General features: G+C 34.5%; 1 protein-coding gene across 1 annotated transcript in view; it reads right to left on the bottom strand.

Annotated features, from left to right (window-relative positions):
• LOC140158942 (thyrostimulin alpha-2 subunit-like) overlaps positions 1-26381 on the bottom strand; it is a 215333-nt gene that overhangs the window by 18429 nt on the left and 170523 nt on the right. The gene's annotated exons all lie outside the window — the stretch shown is intronic.

Genomic DNA, 26381 nt, shown 5'->3' with positions numbered 1-26381 from the left:
AACAATTGGGCCAAAAAAACGGGTTGGGGATTTTTTTCCAGAACTGAGCATTTTTACCAAATTTATATACTTATAAAAGACCAACAATTTAGGAGTTATGAGGCCCAGAAGTTTCCATAATTTCAGGGTTAAGACCACGCAATGTATCATCTGAAGGGAATAATTGTCTCTCAACACACAATATCATTCGGGCTAGTTGAATAATGTTGTCGGGAAAGATATACAAGGTAGCAACTATATAATACTGGTCCACTCCGGGTCAACGGGCAAGGTGGTAAGGACGTTAAGCGTATGCCTTCATGTATGTACTTGTTACTATCGATGGTATAACATTTGTGGTACAAAATGTTATATTATAAAAAGGTTTGTAAAGGAATTATATCAAGAGGTGCGGATTTATGTCAAATTATGTTAGCACAATTGTTTTAGCACACAATTTCAGTGCCCATTTAGATACACTGTATTAATTAAAAACTCGACACGTTTAAAAGTGTCGATATGAATCCATACTTAATTACGCCGAATTCTTATTAACCATGTTAACAAACAACGAAGCATTGTCAAATGATCAACGATGTAAAAACATTACAATCAATTACCGCAAGGTTCTCATTACTGCGAAATAGAACACTTGATTGATTTACCTTCTTTATTTATTACATATGCATTCCTTGAAAACATGAAATGGGCCAAGTAAACACTTGAGAAATAATGATTATTAATAATGTCTTGATAACCTTACAATTTGTTCCTGTGTCTGGCTTGTTTCATATTGCCTCACTTTACGGTAAGGATTCGATTTTGGTAAGGTTTGGACCAGAGCTGCTAATTTACAATAGGTTTCTTTTTTATGTCACGGTATTGGGCCACTCCACACTCCCCATGTGGAAGATTTAGGTAAAGTCTTCCACAGAGGGAATATGAGTTTCAAATAGAACAGACAATTGGATAACTTCCATTTGAAATACTCACTCCAGTTGTGGAAGATATAGGTTAAGCCATTATACAGGGAGAGTATGGGTTTCAAAATGATTAACTCTGACCAATTACATCTGAAATACATACTCCCCCTGTGGATGATATTTCCAAAATCTTCCACAGGGGTAGTGTGGATTTCAACTGGAATAGCTCAATGTACGGGGTGTTAATACTAAATTTTTGAGCAGGTGATTGTCGGATAAAATGAACAAAACTCTTCATGCAAGATAAAAAGAAAATTTCATCATCCCATTAGCAGTCTAGCCCGGATTTACTCGCAATCACACTACCTAAAGCCGTATTTTATGACTGGTACTTTGCAGTATTGTGTTTTTCCGGTCTTTTCATGATAATAGTACTATCGTTTAGCTATCTTTGTCTTTTTTGTATCATAAGGCTTATTTAAGATCATTAGGGGTGAATATTATTTTGCTCAAATTATATAAGATGTTTTATACAACGAAATTGACGTAATCAAACTTGACCTGAATGGCCAAGTAAGCCTGCGTGATTGTATAGGTTACATGCTAACTTTTCCATCGACTCATACATGTGATTTGTTTAATGGGCGAGATTGTCTTTCTTGTATTGTCATTTTAAAGTTTAAATCCAGAAAAGTTATTATATAGAATTTGTTTTACATTAAATTTTTTAACTTAAAGCCATATTATAACATTTCCATAAGAAATAGAAGTGTATTTTTTTGGTATAAAATGTCAGATATATCCTCTTTTAATTTTGGCCCAAACAGATGAGGCAATACAAAGAAAATCTCTATTTATAGTCGTGTTTTGATATGTCACGACTGCCCGCACGCCATGTACGTACTGTGTTATAGTGTTCATGTTCGACTATTATTTCCATCGTAATAATAACCGTCTTACAGCACCTCAAGTCTTGATTTGTGCAGGGTATGTTAGGTCACTAAAGTACATAAATAATCGTATAAAAACAGAATTTCCAAAAATATTGAGGGCGTCCTCCTCAGCAAATGCTATAATGCATTAAAGCAAAAGTCTAATGTGACTTGCTACCACAAAATGACCAAGTCACAAGTTGGTAGTTTCGAGACATCCTGGCTGATTGAGTTGATGTTCTCTGTTTGCCGCGCACCTGCAAAAACCAGTAGTAGTATGTATGTCCTTCGTGAATGGCCCATTGTGCCCCCCTTTCACAAAGGACATATAGGCATACTATTGGCTTCAACAGGTGAGTGTGAAATAAAAAACCTCAAACGCACCAGCCATTACGTCTCGGAACTGCCAACTTTACGCTCATTACGTGGTAGCAATGAATTTTCACTCATATTTCCATTATACGAATAAAGCGTAAATGCCAACATCAAATTAAAGCTTAATTGAAAGTTTACGTGTTCTTACATCATGATTGGTATTTCGTATTGTTTGCCTTCCAATATTTCTTAGAACCGAGAAGTATCGTGATATGATTACGGCAAATCTCCAGGTTCCGTTATTTTTCAATCCGTCATATCGGTGGTATTTCTGTCTTTGAGCACACAGAAGGGTTAACCACACAACATATCGTCACTGGGCGTGAAAAACATTATGTACGTTTTGCCCTTGAACATGGATGAAGCAAACCATCCAATATAAAGTCCACACCTACAAGGCTTTATCCATTTTTAAGGGCCAAAAGAAAATATGAGGTGTTTCTTGTATGTACTATTGGCCCTTGAACATGGATGAAGCAACCTCTTCAGTCTTCAATATAAAATTTACATCTACAAAGCTCTATCCATGTTCAAGGGCCAGAAGTATGAGGTTTTCCCCGCCCAGTGACGATATACTAAGTTGCATACGTCATTATACACATGCAATGTTGCAATAAAACAAAAGCGTGTTATGTGCCAGATGTACACTTTTGATACGAAAGAGCGCAAAACAAGAGGATAATATGCAACACACCTTAAAATATATATTGTAATAGAAGTTATTTTAGGCAACTTGAATTTTATTGTAAACTTTATTCATTCAGATATTTTAGATTAAATTATATCGTAAGATTTAAGGCGGTTGATTTGGTGAATAAACTGGCTTTAAATCTGACAATATTTATATGCACTTTAAATACCAAGATGGTAAAACAAGACTAAATCAACTTACATGAGACACGCATCTTGCTGCCTTACAAATGAAATACTGAAACATTACCACGTATATCATTTAAAGAATGCTTGAACGGAAGTGAAGATAAACTTGTTATCTGTATCAGACATCTTCATTCATGTTTGAGAACTAATCCACACTTACTATAAAAGGTTATCCAAGTTCATATCCAAGTGCATCTGAAACCCAACTGTTTTAAACAATAAAAGTAAACCAATATTTCCCGTTTAGATTATTCATTTATTTATTCGTTCTTATTTTGCTTTGGGAAATCCCTCAGTGATTTTTCAAGATTGCCCAGAGGTCAAATAAAAATTTAAAAAATTCATGAAAAATACAGTACATGATGAATGTAAATTAATATTAAAATACATACCTAATAAGATGTAATGACAATATAAAACACTCAAATGTAAAATAAATGAAAAGGTTTAAAAGCCCAGACCTGCTAGGGAATTATGTGACGTGGTATATCGATAGCAGATCGATCGTAAATTGAGAAATAGCAAAAAATCTACCCGGAGTGATTTTTCCACAATTTAGGTTAGTTGCGAATTAGTGATGTTATTAATGTTTAAAATATTGTCTGATAGTTTCAGACCGGAATATGACTAGCATCTTGTATTTTCTGGGACATTTTTCAAGGTAATTCCTACTTTCAACATTGTCAATAATATTGTTAAAGCCCGATATCGCAATTTCCAATTTTATAATATCATAACTCAATATCTTCGCTTAAGAATGTCCGATTTCATTGGGGAAAACGGCGTTGTGGAGCCAAATATCTCTTTATTTAAGATAATTATGTACAAACCTATGCCCAGACCTGCTAGGGAAAAACAAAGGGGCAGAGAGCCTGTTTCCCACCAAAGTTCAACGCGATCATCGGCTAAAATGTTTTACGCAACTTCGTTAATTCGGATTATTCTGTTGCAATTCTGTCGTTAAGGTTGCTATCATGGACAAACATTTATCTAGCCCTGGTGCAAACAGGATGCTTACAGCCAATGTTGTTATTCTATATCGGTGGTCTGATCTGTAGTGCGTAAGATATAAATGAGCTTTTCTATTTCACATGGCGGATTGCAGAGTCCCTCTTGCTTTTTCATTTTTTAATGTAAATTCAAAGTACGCGGGCTTTTTATTTTTGTCTATAATCAAAAAAGGAATGAAAATATATACTCCAGTAGGTACTGACATACTTAGTAATCGGTGTATTGGTTTATGAGACAATACTTGCACTTTGTAATCAAAACGGGCTGTTATGCTGGTTTCATACTACCCTGCCGCTTGCCGCTGAGCGGCGTGGCGCACGCGCATTGCAGACAAACGGACACAATAAAGGCTTGTCATTGGTTGAAACGCCCTGCCGCTTGCCGCAGCGGCAAGCGGCAGGAAAGTATGCTGGAGGCTTTATTCCTTACTTGTAGTTATTTTTACGTCATTTCAAAAAACACTTAATAACATAAATGCAAACAAGGTTTGTATTATTGAAGAAAGCATTCAAATCTAAAGTCTTTAGAAATCTTTAACAATAAACTATTTTGCCAAGAACTCATCTTGCGGCAAATGTTGTTTACATGACACAATACGAATCCTGTCACATGCCGACCTCCTTCTCGCCAGTTGTCCCGGTTTTATGAAGTAAGGGGCCACATGAATACTCTGCCTATTACATATGATGACGGCTTGTTAAAGAGTTAAATTAAATAATTTGCTCTCCAAGCTTGTTTCATGGTTCATAGAGTCAATAACGATTAGTAATAACAGATCATCGACAAATGAGCTGGATCGAGTCATAGTCACATTGTTGGTCAAGACAAGTTGCCGAGTGGTAAACGATATACTGATGGTATTTACTGATTAATTAAGGTAACAAAAGTCAAGTTATCAGACATACCGTATATTTGTATTCAATCAATTATTTTTGGATGCAGTTCCTGCTTCCTCGATTGGATGTTGGTAAAAGGTGATCCTTAAATTAACTAATCCAAATCAGGCGCAATGATCCCATGTGATGCTACTGCACAATCATCTGAGCCTTAATATACACATGAAACACTGGTTGGGCCAGGGTCACATTCGTAGCTTGTTATCCCGGTCATGTCTTTCGCCCGAGGGGTCCATGGTGCAAAACCGAACCGAAGCAAACCAGTTTTCTCATCATCTTCTATCTTTCTTTTATTTGTTAATTTCTTTTTTTTTCTCTCTCTCTCTCTTTCTTCCTTAGCAGAAAGGGAGTTATTATTAAGTTAGCCCTGTTTTCCTTCATTGAGGCCTTTGCTAACCCTTACTCTTCTAGACGATACAACCACATGTAGCTCGAAGTGATTGTAAGCGCGAGGATCCCACGAGCCATAGATGTTCCAAATACATATAGACGAATCCAATTTCACGCATTCTTACACCTCAATGGCAGCCATAGCTGGGTCCCCGTTGGTTCCATCTCACCTAAAATGTGAAATAATGCGGCCTTGCAGGGTATTTTAAACTGCATTCTATCACCCATGTGACACGTAGACAAAAGAATGATGACAGTTTAGAACACAAAAGAATCTAACATCGATTTTTAAGCGGCTTTAATCCACCCAATTGGGCGGTCACAACACCAGTTTGGTGCTGCGGGGACCCAGTAATAGCCGACCAAATCCTGACCATGACTTGGCTCGTTGGATTCGTCTATACTTACGAGTCGAGAGAGGTAAATAATCAGACCAGACATGCGCGTATTTGGGGGTGGATTTGGGGGGCGCGAGCCCCCCGAGGTAAATGCAGGGGGTGGCAAAAAAGAAGGGGCGGCGGAAGAAGAAGGGGCGGCAAAATACTTTTCTGCAGCCCCGGGGTAGGAGCTAACACGGTAAGCCACTGCTAGAAATTTTCGACTCGGCATTCTTAAACCCTATCCATCGAAAACAAGACATTGATGCTATTGCGCAATTATCTGAAAACGATGGCCGCACCAGAGAAGTCACACTCGTAGCCTGCAATCTCCGGTCTTGTCCTCCACACCAGAGAGGTCGTTGTTCAAAACCGGACCAAAGCAAATAATTTTTCTTTTTTTTTCTTCCTTCCTTCTTTCCATTCCCTTCCCCGAGTTACGGTTAATACGTCTTTATAACCTTACAATCTGATAGTGTCTCTAGTTATATAATGTTTTGCATTGTCTCAACTTCTTTTTAGGGTACTAATTTATTATAGGTTTCTTTTTTGAGCAGGTGATATTGTCGATAAAATGACAAAAACTCTTCATTCAAGATAAATACTGACGCTTAAATCTCTACAATAACTGACGCTTCCGTTTTATGAATAGAAACTTTCATCGTCCCATTAGCAGTCTAGCCCGGATTTACTCGCAATCACACTTCCTAAAGCCGTATTTTATGACTGGTACTTTGCATTATTGTGTCAATTTCCGGTCTCTAGATGATAATAGTACTAGAGTTTAGCTATCTTTGTCTTTGAAGTATCATAGGGCTTATTTAAGATGACTTGAAAATGATGAATAATATTTTGTCTAAATAACAATTACATGACCTGATAATGTTATACAACGATAATGACATAATAAAACTTTCCCTGAATGGTCAAGTAATCCTAAACGATTGCGTAGGTCGCAGGCAGCTAACTTTTACATCGACGCGTACCTGTTATTTTGTTTAATGGACGCGATAACCTCGCTTGTCCTTTCAACTTTTATGTAGCAAATTTGCGTTCAACTTAAGCAACACAAAAAGGCGAAGTGCTCCAACAAGTCTAATTTTATTCTTTGCTTAAACCAGTATGTGCAAAGTCTACACTTTGTCGTGAAATATTTTGTTTACCATTTACCAATTAATTTCCACTCACATTCCCATTACAGAATAAAAAGCAAATGCCAATTTCAGTTCAAATGAAAGCTTAATTGAATATCTACATGTGCTTACAGCATGGCTGGCATTTCGTATTGTTTCTTTCAAATATTTCTTAGAATAGCGAAGTATCGTGTTATGATTGCGGCAAATCGCCGCGTTCCGTTACTATTCAATCTGTCATGTTTTTGAAATGTTTCATACTCCGTGGTTTCATATTTCTGACTTTGAACACACAATAGCGATAAGGCTAGTGGAAAGGCGGGAGCAATCAATACATTGCCTTACAGGAAATGAGTAAAGGAGGCCAACAATCGCATTTGTATGTGATGTGATCAAGCAAAATCAGTTGGAAGTCTTAAATATTGATTTTGAGATATAGTTAAACAAAGGAAATAATTTCTTCTCTTTCCTATTGTTTTGGAAAAACTTCAACTTCTCATATCTTTGGAACAATTTGTCCAATTTCAATGAGGGTTTTCTGCAAAATGTAGCTTTGCAAATGCTATACATCAAAGTAAAACAATGAAATTTAATATGCCCGACTGATTTTGCTTGATCACACCACATATTTTCCATACATCTCGAGTTAACCCCAAAAATATATGAAGTTTTCTCCCTACAATGGTTTTCAATTTCGGACTAGCGGTATGCTTTTTAAATTTCTAACTATAGCGCAGTGTCGGACTGAAGGAATTCTTTTCCCGATTCGGACTAGTGCAGTGTTTTTCAGTTTCGGACTAGCGCAGTATTTTTCAGATCCGGACTAGCGGCGTGTCGGACTGGCAGAGTATATTTTAAATTCGGAATAGCGGTGGGTCGGACTGGCGCAGTGCATTTCAAATTCGGACTAGCGGCGTGTCGGACTAGCAGCGTGTCGGACTATGTACCCCACCATGTCTGTATGCACATATTAGTTCTCAATTTGACATTCACACCACATCGTATGAGAGACGTCCTGCCAGGGGATGTCAACGTGTGCAATTATGCATCTCTGGGGTTCATCAAGGTCTGCAGGAGGACTTGTGAGAACCTTTGCTTTTAGATAGCCCTACAAGAAGAAATCCACAGGTGTAAGATCCACTTGGTGCTTTAAATCACTCACACGATCACAAACAATTCTGCAAGGTGTTCTGTCAGTTACTGTAAGGAAAGCGGTGAAACTGTGATTTACATGTTATTCTAATTGACTTTGCGTAACTACATTTTTACACGGCTCACAACAATTAATAGCCACTGATTCCTGATTAACGGTCACACGCCAGTAATTTTACAGCTGTGGGAGGACAAGATGTTGATTCAGTTATTAATTTAAGTTTATTGACCAAATACCTCATACTTTTTAATCTAGTGGCATTTTTCGAACTGTGTGCTTTATTTTGATACACCCTGTATATTTTTGAACAATTAAATTGCAACATTTAAAGGCGGTGGTTGGCGGGTAAACTGGTCACGTTTTACTTTAAATGTGACAATACTTTATTTACAATGGGCGCACTTTAAAAAAAATTAAACATATATAACATCTTACTCCGTTTATAAGTGAAATACTGAAACGTTGACGCATACAACTTAAAGGATGCTTGAATGGAAATAAAGATAGGCTTGTTATCTGTATCAGACATCTTCATACATGTTTGAGGGCTAATACAAGGTACTTTTAAGTACCTATATATTGATTACATTTATATTAAAATATAAAGGTTATTCCAAGTTCTTAAACCCAAATAAATGTTTTAAACAATGAGAAAATAAGCCAGTACTCAACGTTTAGTTTATTTATTTCAGACAACATTGACAACAATTTAAGCATTTTTAAGCACGTCTTTTTTGTGATAACAAGAAGTAATCTGTCGTCTGCCCATACCTGTACCCCATTCCTATATAGTTATCCATTGTTCGAGCACACCAGCGCGCGCAAATAGTATTGATCTTGCAGTCACGTTTTGACTTAAGAACACTTTGTAAGCCATCTAGATGTTTTAACCTTTTACGCGAATGACAATTGCAGATATTTAGAACATATCATAACAATGTCGAAATTTGTACATTTGTTAAAATGTCCGATGGAAGCACAAAACTCTATTTGAATGAAAATAGACAAGTAATTATTTGTGTAACTAGGGTTCTAGTTTTGAGGTAATCGTTAGTTTGTTTTAAGAAGTCGGTAATTTTTCCTGATTTTTTTTTCTAGCATGGAAACAGCCACGTGCAATGCATTAGCAAATCTATAATGACACTTGACTATGGTATTTATCGTATTTTTGTAGGTATTGAACTAACAAAAAGTATGTTGAGTAAATGGTAATCCATTCCGGTGGTTAGGTTGGGTTTGTTATGGGTATTTTACCCGATATATAAACTCATGCTTGCATCTTATGTAAGTCTTAGCAAGCATTATGTTATCTCCATGGTACTTTTGCATAAAATCCACCCCGTCGCTGATATAAAGATCAAGGGAAGAGCAGTTCATTTGAGTTCATCAGGCATCAATCAGGATCAATTCTGATCGTCCTCTCAGTGAATTGTATGGACAACATGGATCTACATTGGTCCAAATGGATTGATCTGGATCTGGACCTTCATGTCAGCAAATATGTGACCGTCCACGGCGAATGAGCCGTAAATTCCTCCCCCGGTCAATTTTGTTTTATTTCGTGTTTAAAAAATAAACATCATAAACTTAAAAATGGTATATCATTTGACTTCAAACGATATCCAGAAGCGGGGTTATGGTTTGTTAAACTTTGCTCCTTCAACAAAATTATAGCTTTTACGTTTTTACTTGTGTCTCTTTTTCCACATTGCTGGCAATATATATCAAACCCCCAAATCATCCCCTAAGAAAGTTCTCTCATTGTTAATTGTTGGTTATGCATACCTGTACAAAATACAATGCCTGGTAACCCACCACTTGAACAGGATTTAGCAAAAGCAAACAAAGACCAGAGCTATTAAAAGTTCTATAGCCGGCCCGCATCTAAGGTAGAAGCTTATTATCCACTTCAACAATAGGATTATTGATTAGTTTTTGACTATCAAAATAAGACGGATGTCGGGCCAGCTTAAGTTATCGATGAATACGACCTTCGTACACATTTTACACCGTAACACAGAATACAATTTAGGGAATTTACGGCTCGTTTGTGCTGCCGGGTCACATATAGTTAGCCTGCCTTGCGATATTATCAACATAAATTAAATCCTTAGTTATTCGGTTCAATAAATTTGTATGTATACTTAAATTGAGCAAACTTCGGTTTGTGGATATGTGTGTATTTTGCTTCTGGTTTAATTATTTCTCAAAGCAAAGGGTATTTATATCATCAAAGCATATTCCGGTTTAATGTATCTTGGTGTTATTTAGGGACCCATATTACAGAGGTCCGCTTTTCATTATTATTCTAATGGACCTTTTACATTTTTCCGAATAGCGGTCCTTAAGATTAATTACATGTAACCTTATATTAGTGGCATGAAACTTTAATATAAAGGGGGGAAATATAATTAATTTTTCTCTTGTTCTGGATTGCTAAAAATGATTTACGAATCATTAATAAGCTAACCCCCGTGCAGACGTCTCAATGGGAATTCACATTCAATTTTGTTTTTCTATGTATTAAAATATCGTATTTCTGATCGAAGAAGTTTTCCATTTCATAAGGCGGTAGTAGTCCTCTTTTCTCAATTTATATACATATGAAAATTGCATGAAAATATACTCCTTTGGAAAGCAAGTAATTTTGTACTTGTTCAAATCATTAAGGGGGTACTACACCCCTAGCCAATTTTTTGCTTATTTTTGCGTTTTTCTCAAAAATTATAGCGCATTGGTGACAAGTAACATATGTATTATAGGGCAAGGACTACAACTACTGCACTGAAAATTCAGCAACTCAAGGCAAGTAGTTATTGATTTATTGATCAAATATTGGTTTTCCTCATTTTTGACTGTAACTCCATTAACTGTTGTCTGTGCTGAAATAAAATTTCCAGCGCAGTAGTTGTAGTCCTTGCCCCTATAATATACATATCTTACTTGTCACCAATGCTCTATAATTTTTGAGAAAAATGCAAAAATAGGCACAAAATTGGACAGGGGTGTAGTACCCCCTTAAAGCAATCAGTTTCAAAATTGTGAGATGTATTGCTCATGCGGTTTTGATATGCCAACCGAAAACGAGTCACCACGTTTTTATTCACCTAATCTAAGAAATTTTCCTGAGATAATGAGAAACATTATGAGCTATCTGCTAATACCGAAATCTCCATTTTTATATGGAACAATGAGGATGAGACTGCCGATCCGGTCACACACCTTTAATGATCATACTGGTTCATTAGACAATACTTAAACATTGTAGACATAACTGTGTGTTATTACTTTACTTGAAGTTGTTTTCATGTCCTTTCAAACAAACATGCTATCATTGATGCAAACAATGTTTCTATTATTATAACAATCAAACCTGAAATATTTGGCATATTATACACTTGTAAGCATTAAACTTGCGACAAATGTTGTTATATGATCCAATACGAACCCTGCACATGCCGACCTCCTTCTCGCCAGCCTTCGGGGTTTATTGGAGGTTGAAGCAAGCATGGTAATGAGCTACAACAATACTGTGTGGCTATTGCATATGATGAGGCTAGTCAAAGAGAATATTAGAAAGACCTGCTTTTGATGCTTGTTTCATAGTAAAGTCAATAATAATTAGCGATTAATCGCAGAGGTAAGTAGTACTACCTGGCTTTATCGGCTAAAAATCGCAAGTAACTATAGTGACTAAATTCGGATTCAATGTTGTCAGGTTAAGACAAGTTGGCGAGTGGTAAACTATATAAATAAGACCACTGATGATATTTAATGATTAATTAGAGTAACACTCGTCAAAATTAATGAAGTTAATGCTGCGTACTTTCTAAATACAGTTCTTGCTCTCTATAAATTATTAAATCATTAAATTAACTTATCCAAATCTTGTAAAACCTAGTACGTCTTTTTTGTTCAAAGCAAACAAGCAAATTTAAGACAGATCTGCGAATCTTTGAGAAATTGCGTCTTGAAGCACGGACATGAACTATGGTGCAAAATGTTGGTCGTTTGTGCGTGCATCCAAGGCCAAACAATGTGCCACATCTTTTAAAGATGGGGATATTTTTGTTACTGACCCCGCAACTATTGCAACTAATTTTAACACATTTTTTGCTTCAATTTTTACAGATGTAGACTCGGACAGACCCGTATCACAGCCGTATCTCAGGTATACAGGTTTTCATGTTTTGACAGCTGAAGAGAATGTTTATAATTTGTGGTTTGAACATTTGAAAAATAAATAAATTATTCTCTTCGTAAACTTACTGCAAAATTGAGAAAACCACCTTCAGTTTTATTTCAATTTTGTAGGAAAGCAATTCAAATAGTTTATTCCAAACAGCCGTACCAAGGCAATGCGAGTATTTTGAATGCATCTACAAAGGTAAAAATGAAGTTGTCGCACACTTAAATAACTGAAGTAATTAAGGGTTCCTATTTCTATATTAGTCAAGGTGAAATCGCAACAATTATCCTAGTTGTAAACAGACATGACGAGGTGAATGACTTTGCTTGTGTGGAAACATTAGCGTTTACTTGCAAAAATAAATTAAGGAATCTCGTCTTGAAAATGTTGTATCAATTGACTTTTTTTAAATTGCTCCAATCAGTCATCATTCTGTCTCTTTGCTTGGTCTCGCTCGTGGCAAATATAACCTACAATTTCAAATCAATGGACATTCTTGAAGTCCAACCAACACTCTGACACCCTCGGTACATCTTCCTGAGAAAAAGATAATTCTATTGTAAAACTTATTACGTACAATATCACTTATAGCTCTTCCTTGTGATAAATTTAGTATCTCCAATAGGAATCTGTCTAGTAAAAGTAACATAATCTGTAACTTCCCAATACTACAAGTATAGATTTATCCTTTCGTGTACTTGCTTGCGTCAATCGAAACTACCTTTACTCGAATTGTATCGTGTGATAGTGTAAACTTACAGGTCACTGTGTAAAAATAAAGCAGTTGAGAGCAGATTGTTGCCTTTTGGTCGCGTTGTCTATTTAATGATGTTTTAAAACTCTTCTGTGAGTAATAATTATTCACTTAATTAGTGAACGAATTTGGCTGTTCTATAAACAGTCTTTAAATTTTTGACAATAATGTCAAAAAACTGTCAAAAGGTGATTATTAAAATTCCTTTCCCCTGTCATGATTCTACATTAAGCTGGATTAAAACTATGTCTTTATATTAGAGGGACGTAGATACTGTAAACACAGTTTATCCATAGTTCCTGTTAAATATTTTACAGAATCTTTGCTAAAATGAGACCAACCTGTAGCTTACAAAATTACATGGTTCTATAATTTAATTGTTCCACTTACTAAGAGCTCACGATGGAAGCCAAAACTCACGTCATAAGCTAAAAGGTTGCTATAGTTGGACTTCACACTCCAGTGGACAAATTTAATTTATATTTACTTATTTCCTTACATCAGGCATGTATTTTTCAACAATAATAACATTCATATCAGAAGTAATTGTACTCGAACTGTCAATTATTAGAAGGAGTAACGCAATGAAACTAGAATATCCCACTCAAAAAGCTCATCCAATAATATCAGAAAATATGATCGTGGTATTTACAAATATCTTTAAATCCTTAAAGAAAATGTCAATATATTGTGATTTTTGTTGTATAAAATTGAAAGGAAGGCATCAATGTGTTACATTTACCATACAAGTCATGCTCTATGACTATGAGAAATAGGTCTCCACATTACCCCATTGATATGTTATACAGACAATAAATCTTGTTTCTTCTTTCTTTTTCTTATAGTATAGAAATTAACACTTTAACAACTGAAAGGTTACATTTTGAAACAAACGTTAAACGCTTCATTTAACTAAGTACAAACGGTAATGTTTAACGCAGTGGTTCTTGGGGTACCTCTCATATTACGTAATAACCAATTCATCCGATGTTTTGGTTGAAAGACGTACAGACTGCGGTATGCAAAGTTATAAATCAGAGGCCCAAAGCGATTTGATACTTTAGTCAGACAAAAGATGACTCCGTTGAACCAGCACACTTCCCCGTTTTGTTCCCTCCACCCACTGCTTGAAGACGGAAAGCCAGCGGCAAAAACTTGGGATCAAATGACCAATTGTAGACGGCAACATAACCTCTTACTTCACAATCTACACTCTAATGCGCGGCATATTGATTCTAAACAAGTTTACGTACAACGAAAACGTTGTAACAAATTGTATCAGCATTAAAATAAAGTTTCCTACCATTTGCAGTAATGCGGTTGTAAGTAAGTTTACGTACGTTTATAACGACAATGTTGTCACAAATTGCACCCGCATTAAAATAAATTATTGTAATTTGCAGCAATGCGCGGCATGGATTGTAAACAAGTTTAGGTACATTTACGAGGACAACGCAATTTGCAGTAAATGTCTAGTCTACTAGATTCTAGCAAGTTGTGATAGTTGTACCAGCGTTAGCATATATTACCGTAAAACTCGATAGTTAGCATATGTGCTTACTATCGAGTGCTTTTGAAACATGCAAACATGTAGAACCCCATCCACAAAAGTGTAAAGGGTTTTAAGTAAATCATCGATATACATAGTTACATACGTACAAGTAAACCTGCAAATTTGTGTCTAAACTCCATTAGCTCAGTTGGTAAAGCGCCGGATTCAAAAGCGTTAAAATACTAACTATCGAGTTTTTACGGTATAGCATCCTAAAACCATACGATAGTATAGTATTTATGTACATCTAAAATTCTTTTTGTAACATTGGTTTAAACTGATGTACACGATTATGTCAATAATATGTCAATCAAATCATACTTATTTGAATTTGAAACAAACGGCTTGTACATATTTTCTCAATAACACGTGTATATATATTTCCCATTTTGTAATCGGTTTCACAATTAAAAATATTGCCTTTTTTTAATATTTGAATTTGTGACCCGAATGAATCTTTATAATTAGGTGTATGGGTGATGGGTGACGGATATTCATAAACATGATAAAAGATGAAATCGTTCATCTACTACCAAAACATACTACCAATTTACTTCAGATACAGAGAGGCTAGACGTAGATTAAAATGCATGTTAGAGTGAACACATTTCCGCATTTATGAACACGAAATGCGTATCATTAGTCAGACATTGTAATCTATGATGCATAAGAATTCAGAAATAAAAATGGAATCATTGGCACTGAGCGTGGCCTAATTGCGATTGTCCGTTTCTATGCTACATTAACCTGAGTTTTTGAGCGATTTTTTTAATAAAAATTACTTTAAAGGCTCGTATGGTTGTGTGATTACATATAATACATAATACTGTCATATTAATTTTCTCAGATAGTATACTAGATATTAAAATGAAACGAAAATGAAATATTATACACTGTATAACAAATTACGTTAACAACAAAATGTCGTACAGCAAAACTAAAAATTATCAACAAAAAATTAATGCATATAAAATGTATCAATGTATCAAAAATTTTATTTTACAATGTAACCTATATATATTATAACTGCAAAATGTATTACCATTTACTGTATAATTTAGCAACATGATATTTGGTACTTGTCAAATTTGCAGATTATTTTCTTGAGCTCAAATTTTCTCTTACATACGTCTCCTTACTGTACTTGTTTTACAGTGTAACCTCCAAAATTAATTATATAACAGTCTTTTATGCCACTTAGAAAATCGTCGTAATAACATTTGAGCACGCACATTTATAGCAGAAAATATTCTGAATATAATAAATTGAGAACTGTAACTCATAAACCTATTTTGACATAAATCAAATATGGTGATGATCATTTTATCATGTTCGCGATCACTAAAATGGCATAAGTCACGCGCCTTCTCTTTTCACATGAAATTAATATTCTTCATCTCATACGATGCAGTGGCACGCGCTCTAATAATTCACGCCCAAAATTATTTTTGGGTCGGAATTCTTAATGCAGGAGTTCTTTTTGTTGTTTGTAGCAATTCAAATATTATTTTGGATATCAAAATCGCTTATAACAAAGTTTAAGCAATGTTTACTTTACATTTCTCACCTTCACACCGCTTGCTTTTTTTTCCTGCCTGAATCATTTTTATATAAATAAATAAGATATTTTATAACATATTTTTTCATAAACGATGCTTTGAACTGTTTTTTTTTTATAATAAAAGATATCAGCTTACCGTTCAACGACAAAAACAAAATCAAATTTTGATATGATACATTTCTAAAAAAATATGGAATATTCTCTCTTCGTACTTCAAAGTTTGTTTTGCTTACGTTTACCAATTTACTTGCTAATAATTATATCAATATCATGGTGTATCCTCGCTGAACTCTTAACGAGCAATTACTCCAGTAAACCCTAGAAATAGGTTAATATTAAGTTGGGAAATGATTGTTAAGAGCGCTCTCGATGATTCACCTATGAGGTAAATGTGTTTGAGACGTTTGAAAATGTAAATTTTACGAAATCTATACCATGATACGACTGTTCTCGGGTCGGATTTTCGTACTTAATCTTGTTTATACGTGTAAGGTCGATGGTCGTATTAAATTGAAACTATTTTCCCTATGAAGTTTACACTTCCTCAGAATACACACTATAGGATACACAATGAGTTGTCCAAGAGCAGACGATGTTCAACACGTAATACTCATAATGACCCCTATATGACCTTTATTAATAGAAACAGGCATAAATGAAAGTGGGCGAAGAAATAAATCGAATTTCCAGACCCTTGGAACAATCAATGATCAGAAATGTAAACACTCCTCGCGCCAATTGTGCACAACTTAACGTTAATGCGCGTGTCTTTCATGTCAGTGTTGATCACAAAGCAGATTTCTAATATCCTGTTTTTACATGAATAATGTGACATATTTCCGTTCAAGGCGCGTAAATCCGCATCGAATCATTCATGATTGTGTGGTTAATTAACCCTTATCAGGGGTACGGAGTTGGTACACTAAAATGCTCAAAATAAGCCACCAAATGACTTTTTTTTTTTAATCTTAGGACCATTCTTTGCGCTCATATTACCGAAACAAAACCACGGGTGTAGGGTGGATGATCAAAAAATTTCCGATGCAAATCGCATGATTTTTTTACGATTTTCTACTTAGTTATTGAGACCAGGGTTAAGACTCTTTATTTAATAGGCCAACACCCTGTGGTAAATTTGTGACTATTTTTGCATTTTTCTCAAAAAATAATAACACACTGGTAACAAAAGTTATGTATATTATTAGCAAGGAATCCAATTACTATACTGAAATTTCAGTGACTCAAGACAAGCGGTTCAGTCAATATGATAGGAAATGAGGTAGGCTACATCCTAGCGGTACCTCATTTTTTATCACAAGTATCGAACCGCATGTCTTGGGTCACTGAAATTCCAGTGTAGTAATTGGATTCCTTGCCGCTATAATATACAGAACTTTTGTTACCAGTGTGTATTTAGTTTTTGAGAAAAATGCAAAAATAATCACAAATTTATTGAGGGGTGTAGTACCCCCTTAATACCATGTTAAATAGTCAAGATATACAACATTATTTTATAATATGTTGAATATACTAAGATATACAACAAGATGGATAGGTCAGCTTTTCGTCTTTTTCACACTTTGTCTCATCCTCCGCCTTGTGGTTTTTTAACTTCAAGTTGTCTCAGTTTAATTCTGATCACTTGTTTATGCCTATTTCTGAATTATTAACTAATATTTAGCGAATCGTTTAGCACTTTAGTCGTTTCAGTTTCGTACTTGAGCTGTCAAATTTGTCCATTTCCACTTCCGTTTAGTTTTAATTATTAATGTATAGCTAAATAAGGTAAATGTAACGAACCTCATGAATCTGAAATGGTGGTAACTCTTGAACAGGTGTGATAAACCAGTTTTGCCGATCTAGACTTTTTAACTATTTACAACATTCCTTTAGGCTTAGTTTAACACCTTAATACTCACAAGATTTTTCATTATATTTTTAGAATTGTGAACAAGTTTCACACGACGTCAGCAAGAAAGCAAACTCACTTTATTCTGTAGCCCTGTTTTTGCTGGTTATTAATTATTAATGTATAGCTAAATAAGGCCAAAAAAAATTGTTGTGTTGCCCTCAACCGTCCGACCCTAAATCCTGAAAAATCAGGGGTGCAATTTTTTTTTTTTTTTGAATGATGATTTTCACAGATTTGTTCAAAAACTCAATGTTTTTCACTTAAAATTAATATTTTATTGAAAGACTAGTCTTTAATTGATGTCTAACAGGTATCCAGAAGTCAAAATTGACAAATGTCCCCTAATTGAAGAAGCATTATTTAATATTTGAGGGGATTTTTAAAAACTGAAGGTTTAAAAAAAAAAAATCCGACCGTCCTACCCAAATTTCCCATTTTCCCACTTGAGGGCAACACAACAATATTTTTTTTGGCCTAAGGTAAATTTAACGAACCTCATGAATCTGAAATGGTGGCAACTCTTGAACAGGTGTAATGAACCAGCTTTGCCGATCTAGACTTTTTAACTATTTACAACATTCCTTTAGGCTTAGTTTTACAACTTTTAAGGTGTATTAAAATACGAGTACTCACAAGATTTTTCATTACATTTTTAGAATTGTGAACAAGTTTCACACGACGTCAGCAGGAAAGTAAACTCATTCTATCCTCGCGGCATATTGACGCTGAACAAGTTTACGTACATTTACAACGAAATCGTTGTGAAAAATTGTAGCAACGTTAAAATATATTATTGTAATTTGCAGTAATGCGCTTTATATGGGTTAATAATACGTTAATAACGACAATGTTATCACAAATTGTACTGGATTAGGTCAGCTTTTAGTCTTTTTCTCACTTTTTCTCATCCTCCGTCTTATGGTTTTTTTAAACTTCAAGTTGTCTCAGTTTAATTCTTATCACTTGTTTATGCCTATTTCTGAATTATTAACTAATATATCGAATCGTTTAGCACTTTAGTCGTTTCAGTTTCGTACTTCAGCTGCCAGATTTGTCCATTTCCACTTCCGTTTAGTTTTAATTATTAATGTATAGCTAAATAAGGTAAATGTAACGAACCTCATGAATCTGAAATGGTGGTAACTCTTGAACAGGTGTGATAAACCAGTTTTGCCGATCTAGACTTTTTAACTATTTACAACATTCCTTTAGGCTTAGTTTAACACCTTAATACTCACAAGATTTTTCATTATATTTTTAGAATTGTGAACAAGTTTCACACGACGTCAGCAAGAAAGCAAACTCACTTTATTCTCCGTGCAGAAACTGAACATATCTTTGCTGTAGAATTGTGCTAAAACTATAAAGGTTGCCAACCAAAAGCGTATATCGTATTTGCACACCATGCCTTTAGTCCCAACAGTGTTTTAGTTTATTTGTTTGATAAAATACATAATATTTTTGAATTTACCATTAGTATCCATGATCTCTTTAATTAATGTGGCAAGTCAGTCGAATTTGGAACTGATTGGTCTGCTGTTTTATAATAACAAAATTTAACTTGGTCACAAATGTGCCTTTTTTTATGTAATATCTTTACTGCTTATTCATTTACTTATTATACTGTAAAACCTTGACAGTTAGCATATGTGCTTACTATCGAACGCCTTTAAAATCCACAAAAGTGTAAAGGGTTGTGAGCAAATCATCGATATACATAGTTATACATGAACAAGTAAATCTGCAAATGTGTGTCTGGACCCCATTGGTTCAGTTGGTAAACCGTCCGACTTTGGTACAATTTCATGTTTTCAAAAGCGCTCGATAGTAAGCACATATGCTAGCTATCGAGTTTTTACGGTATGCCATCGCATTTTATTTTACTTAATACTATTGGTTTCTCCCTCTCTGTAGACAGAAAATTATAACAGCACCATCATCTGCTAAAGACGCCAGTCCATCTAGCGAAAACGTTCCAGGTGAGATTTTATATATACCCAGCAAACACAAAACGTTTTCGCCATCATTCGCAAAAGGCTGTAAAAGGTTGTCAGAAAACGTTTAAATGTCGGGTTATATAAAGAGTACATCAATGGTATAAAACGTTTTCGTAACATTTGTTGGTAATTTACTGCACAGCAAACACCAATGTTTTACAGAAAACATTTAAATGTCGGGTTATATAAAGGGTATAAAAACGTTTTAATAACATTCCAAAAACATTCTTGAAAACTTGATACAAAACATTCTAAACAGAATGTTATTTTGGGGTTGAAAAATATTGTGCAAAAAGTTTGCCCAAAATATTTACAATAACGTTTTTAAAATGTTTTCACGACCTTTATATAACCCAACATTTAAATGTTATTAAAACGTTTTGTAAAAAACATATTAAGAACATTTCTGTGTTTGCTGGGTGCTAATTTTTAACATAATGTTATTTAAGTGTTGACAAAATATTTGGCCAAAAATGTTTGCAAAAATAGTTTACAATGACATTTCGAAAACATTTAAAAAATATTGTTGTAGTGTGTTTTCATACAAAACGTTTTATAACGATTTCATGACCTTTATATAACCCGACATTTTAATGTTATTAGAACGTTTTTACCTAAACCAAAACCCAAAATATAACTTATTTAAAACGTTTTAAAAACGTTTTTGTGTTTGCTGGGTATATCGCCTTTTATATATCACCAAGGATGAATATCCACCTGTATACTCTCGTTTTTAATTAAACTAGTGCTAGTTCATTGCATTGTGTAACTTATTTTCAGCATATCCTTAATTATATATCAAAGTAAATATCTTTCAAAGAAGCCAATGAACTTTTAAGGGTTATTGCTAAGTTCGAAAATCAAAAAGTAAGTACCATGTTTAAATATATTTTTTCCTTGTTAAGGTTTAAAATGGATATCGACTGTAAGTCACGTTCGTTATTCTTTGTCTATATATATCCTCGGTACTTTTATTTCAACTTCATAATTTCTCTGACAGACCTGGGTTTTTCTTCTTCTCTCTTTTGTTCTGATTCTATTTTTATGTATTTTTTTTAAATTTATTTTATCTCTTTGTTCTATGTTCCTTTGCTTTATCTATTTCTCCGTCTTCATCTTTTTTCAGTTTTGTTTCTTTCTGGTTTAATTTATACCTTCGGTTTTTATATACATGTTAAAGGGGAATAAATCATGTTTTGCTTTGCAGGTCTCAAGCGCTCAAATTCAAAAATAAAGCACTAAATGCCTCAGTCTAATTTTGGGGCAAATTTTATGCATTCCGTTTTTAGTTTTTGTTGATTTTACTGACTAAAGTAATGCAAACTATTCTTTACACGTGTTATGACAGAGCCATACTAGAAAACAATTGTTTATTCTTGTTGAACCCCATATATAACTTATGATATTTTGGCTTGTGTTTATAAAACATAATAACCTTTGACCTTGGAATATGTATAATAACATTAAAGTGTTGTGTGCATGACTGTAACACCTATAAAAGCTTGTGTAAAGAAATGTGTCCTTCATTTTGACCATTGTATGACCTTGGTCTAATAAAAAGTAAAATTGGAAACAAGACCATTTTACCTGCAATGAAACATTAACACCATTTCAAGGAGCCAACATCATTTAACTCTTAATATAATCTGCAAAATTATATTACGTATTGTTTCGGGAACAGATATGTAACATGCTTCCAGCCATATAAAGACATTTCCATGTTTAATGTGTTTAGAAAATGTTAAATTGACGCCCTTTAAAAATGCAATTTCATATTGTTATGAAATTAACCTATATTTTTTGTATTATATATTCATAATTCAACTCATATTCCACCCTGTCTCAATTCGTTTCTAATAATAGGTCCGGACTTGACCATATTCTGAATTCAACGGGAGCATTCAATTCAATTCTACTGCCATATTCAGGAAATTAAATCTTATGAATCCAATTATCTATACCAGTATTCAAAATGAAATTTTAACTTTCTTTTTTAATTTTAAAACATCTAGCCTATATTTGTTTGAGTGAATGGTTGTGTATGTTTTACAGGATATGATGGAGTATTCAACAGTAATTGTATTTACATAAACTATTGTTACAAACATAATTATTTTTCACAAACATATTGATAGTTTGCCTTGCTTCAAAGAATGAGATAGTATTGAATTGTTGTGTATGCACGTAATCACTCGCATTTTAAAATCTATCAGTTTTGAAATGTCCAAAATGTATAGTTTATAACTTGTTATATAATTATCATTACAAATTATCTCATATTGGACTTTGATGTGTCAGACTCATCCATTAACAATGAAAACTGATGGGTACGAGTCATTTTCTTAAAACTTGTACACTCATAGAAATTGTTCGTTGGCATTACTCAGTAAGTTGATGTAAGTCGTTGCGTCAACTTTCCGAGTAATGCCAACGCGTACAATTTTGAGTAACGCTGACTCGATATCATTATGTTGGTCGCACTCATTTGCACTTACTTTATTGAGTTATTACAACTCAGAAAATGAAACTAGCCTAGGTTAGCATAATTTTCTAGAGGTGTGCTATAGTATACAAAATTGTGCACTGATTACAAAAATAAATATTTGAATACTGCTAATTGTGCAGAAAATGATCCAATTACGTGAATTAAGTAACAAAGTACCAAATTGGAATAACTCAAAACAATAAGTACCAGTAACTTAATATGAACGAGTTACATCAACTTACATGTTGAGTTACAATAACTCAACTAATTGTTTCTTTGAACCTTGTTTATTTTCTAAGTTCCCTGAACTTGAATTCAGAAGTTGGCATTACTTAAAACGTTGACGCAACGACTTAGGGAGCGATCGTTATTTATGGCAGGGGGGGAATGGGTAAATTTAGGGGGGAACACGAAATTTTTTTGTGGTCTTGAGGGGGGAACCTGAAATTTTTAGTTGAACCAGGGGGGGGATTGTTAAATTTTAAATGGGGAAAATTGGGAAAACAAGGGGGAACGCGAAAATTTTGAGCGGACGCGAGGGGGGAACGCGAAATTTTTTGTCGATATTTTTGCCAAAACACCCATTCCCCCTGCCGTAAATAACGATCGGTCCCTAAAAAAATACATCAAGTAATGCCAACAAAGTTGATTAGTTGACAGAACTTTTTGAGCTTTTTCAGCATTTTTTAAGTTCTTATAACTAAAATGAATTTTGTTTTGGCAACTTTTACACTATTTTTGAGTTGTCCAAACTTACTCCTTTTGAATTGCGCCAACAAGGCGAACAAGTCATTTCTATGAGTGTATGATTAGATGTATAATATTATGTTAGCTTCATTATTTAATTTCTAAAATGAAGGAAGTCAAAATTGTTGCCAACGAAGTAGTAATAAAATAAACGCAAGTAACTCAGTGCGCTTCTCTACTACTGTACAATGCATAATTAATTTAATTAGTAAAGCAAGACAACCTCTTTTATGTCATTTGCACATCTTTATTTTATCTCATATAATAAAGGCGTATCAGGTTTCCCGATATTATATCTTTACTTTATGTCAAATAATTCGAGTAATATTTCATGTCCTTGTTGTTGTAATTATGCCTTTTAAACGATAGCGTTAACCAGTACATAAAGCATGATTTCACTCAATACAGAGTGTTCCAAAAACTAGTACAATTTATCCCACAGTTTTACTTGACCATAAACATCGATAAGATAAGACCAACGGTAGACAACTGCAATGTTGTATTGATTCTTCTATGTTGCATGTACAGGGTGTATCAAAATGATTGGTACCGGGCTATGTGACATTTTCAAAAATATATCAAAAATATAAAATTTCAAATTAATATAGTTTTTTTTTTTCAATAGAAAGGAACATATGTTAACTTATTGTTCTGATAATCTGAAGATAATAGGTTCACGCATCTGGGAGCTACTGGCATTTAAACGAAGATCGACGTAATCATGGTTTTACTTACACTACACAAGATAAAACGGTTCACTGCTTGAACTATTTATTGCATATGCTCTTTAATATCTCACCTCAGTCTACAACAGCATTGCACATGCTTTTAGAAAGATAGTTCCTGAAGTCCCTGTCTTACGACTCTGGCAATGTGAGATGAAGCCCTATGAACTTAGCACCTGGGATGGATCCATTCTGTAACTGCCCATATCAAATTTTGAAACATTTCAAGTTATAGCATGTTTCCATGGGATACTCCTTGCTCTTGGAAACTGTCTTCTAAATCTTCTCTGCACCTCTCCATAGCTTCTTGTCAACTAGTAATTCTTTACTATGAAATATGCACGCTGAAGTGTGGAATACTGTGAAGCAATTCCAATAACTTTCACCACGTCTAACCTATAACATCCACTGTCTACAGTCTATAGCCATTCTGCCACACCATCATTAATAATCTCAAACATCTTTATACTACAATTTAAACTACCGCCCTAAATTATTCAAGTCAATAATATTACTCTCAACCAATAAATATTGATTAGAACATTTATTTATGAATGAAGAAATAGGCAAGGAAAAATTTCCATGATTTTCAACATATCATTCTCACAAGGTATTTGTAATAAAATAGAGCTTTGAAATTGATCCAGCGTTACGATGAAAAGTGTAAAAACACCTACTATCCTTTAGAATCATGTAACCTCTGAAGAGAATGTGCTATTTTTATGATCTAAAATTTTAGAGAAGATAAAACTACTATAATTTCAAATATATAAACAATTAACCCCAAGCTGGTACACAAAATAGTAAACAAAATCGGCAAAAATCAAAAGTAGTCGGTACCAATCATTTTGATACACCCTGTATAGACGAATCCAACGAGCCAAGTCATGGTCAGGATTTGGTCGGCCATCTTTGGGTCCCCGCAACACCAAAAAACCGCTTAAAAATCGATGTTAGATTCTTTTGTGTTGTAAACTGTCATCATTCTTTTAGCTACGTGTAACACGGGTGATAGAATGCAGTTTAAAATACTCTCCAAGGCCGCATTATTTCACACTTTAGGTGAGATTGAGCCGACGGGTATGGCAAGCCAAGGGGTCCAAAAGCGTGGAACAGCTACGCGTAGCTTCTTTCTCGTTATACGAGCAGCTGTTTGACCAATCAAAATAGTCAAATTTAATCACGTGGTTGGGTCGTTAGCTGCGCGTAGTATAGTTATAGGTATCCTCTTTCACAATTATTATCTTGTAATTAATTTACGGAATTAGCATAGATAAACGAACGGGTAAAGGAGGCAAATCACAGCACGTGTCAAGAGAACATGTTGCTAATGCCTGGCTAAAATGACACAAAGCATATTTATTTAGTGTTTCCAAGTTTACACCGTGTTTAATAGCGCTGTGAAAAGATATTGCAGGGAAAGCGATATCACATGCCACTGTGTAAATATGGAGAGAGTAAAATGGGTCATCATTTTTTTCGGAACGGGGGGGGGGGCCTAAATTTACAAAAAGTCGGCGTCAATAAAATTGCGGCCCTCACTATTTCGGCATCAAAATGTTATGACCCCCGACTCCCACCACCGATACACCTTACCCCCTAGACAGGCTAAAATTGTATTACAATCAGTCTTTTTGAATACAATAAACACACCATCTGTAGTCATCTTGTGACTCCCTACATTTTGTCATTATCAATTTATGCCCCCCTCCCCCTTACGTCTCTCTCCCGATCTAACTGTCGTACCTTAAATATAGAACAATCATCATTCTGTTCAGATATTACTTTAATAGCACCTATACCATTTTTTGCTGATATACTACAGATATTTTCATTTACAAAAATTAACAACGTAATATTTGTGAGAGAGGATGTTTACATCAGCTCCACGTGTTTAAAACCGCGAATCTGATTGGTTAATAAGCTGCACGTAACGAGAAAGAAGCTACGCGTAGCAGTTCCACGCTTTTGGACCCCTTGGCTTGCCATAGACGGGGACCCAACTTTGGCAGCCATTGAGGTATAGGAATGCGTGAAATTGGATTCGTCTATATGTAATACTAATCATCATGAGATATTCTGTAGCAATGCAAAAACTGTCGTCGAACACTGTTACAGTATACAAAACTACAAAGGCCCTATAATGCACAAAATTGGTGTAATATGATTTCAGCAGAGCGGAAGTATCGTTGCTACTGTTACAATGTTACTACAAGGTAAGATTTCTATTTTTGGATGAAATATTAGGCTCACAATATTTTTTTTAAAAAGACTAGTATATTTAAACAGAAAACACACAAACTTCCTATTACCACTCCCTAAATGCAAATTTTAATTATACCAACATCATTATCATTATCGTCAACATAATCATAATCATCACCATCATCATCAGCGTATATCGTACAGTT

Source organism: Amphiura filiformis, chromosome 1 (genome assembly GCF_039555335.1).
Source record: "Amphiura filiformis chromosome 1, Afil_fr2py, whole genome shotgun sequence".
In the NCBI taxonomy this organism is placed as follows: domain Eukaryota; kingdom Metazoa; phylum Echinodermata; class Ophiuroidea; order Amphilepidida; family Amphiuridae; genus Amphiura; species Amphiura filiformis.
This window is presented reverse-complemented; position numbering and strand designations above follow the sequence as displayed.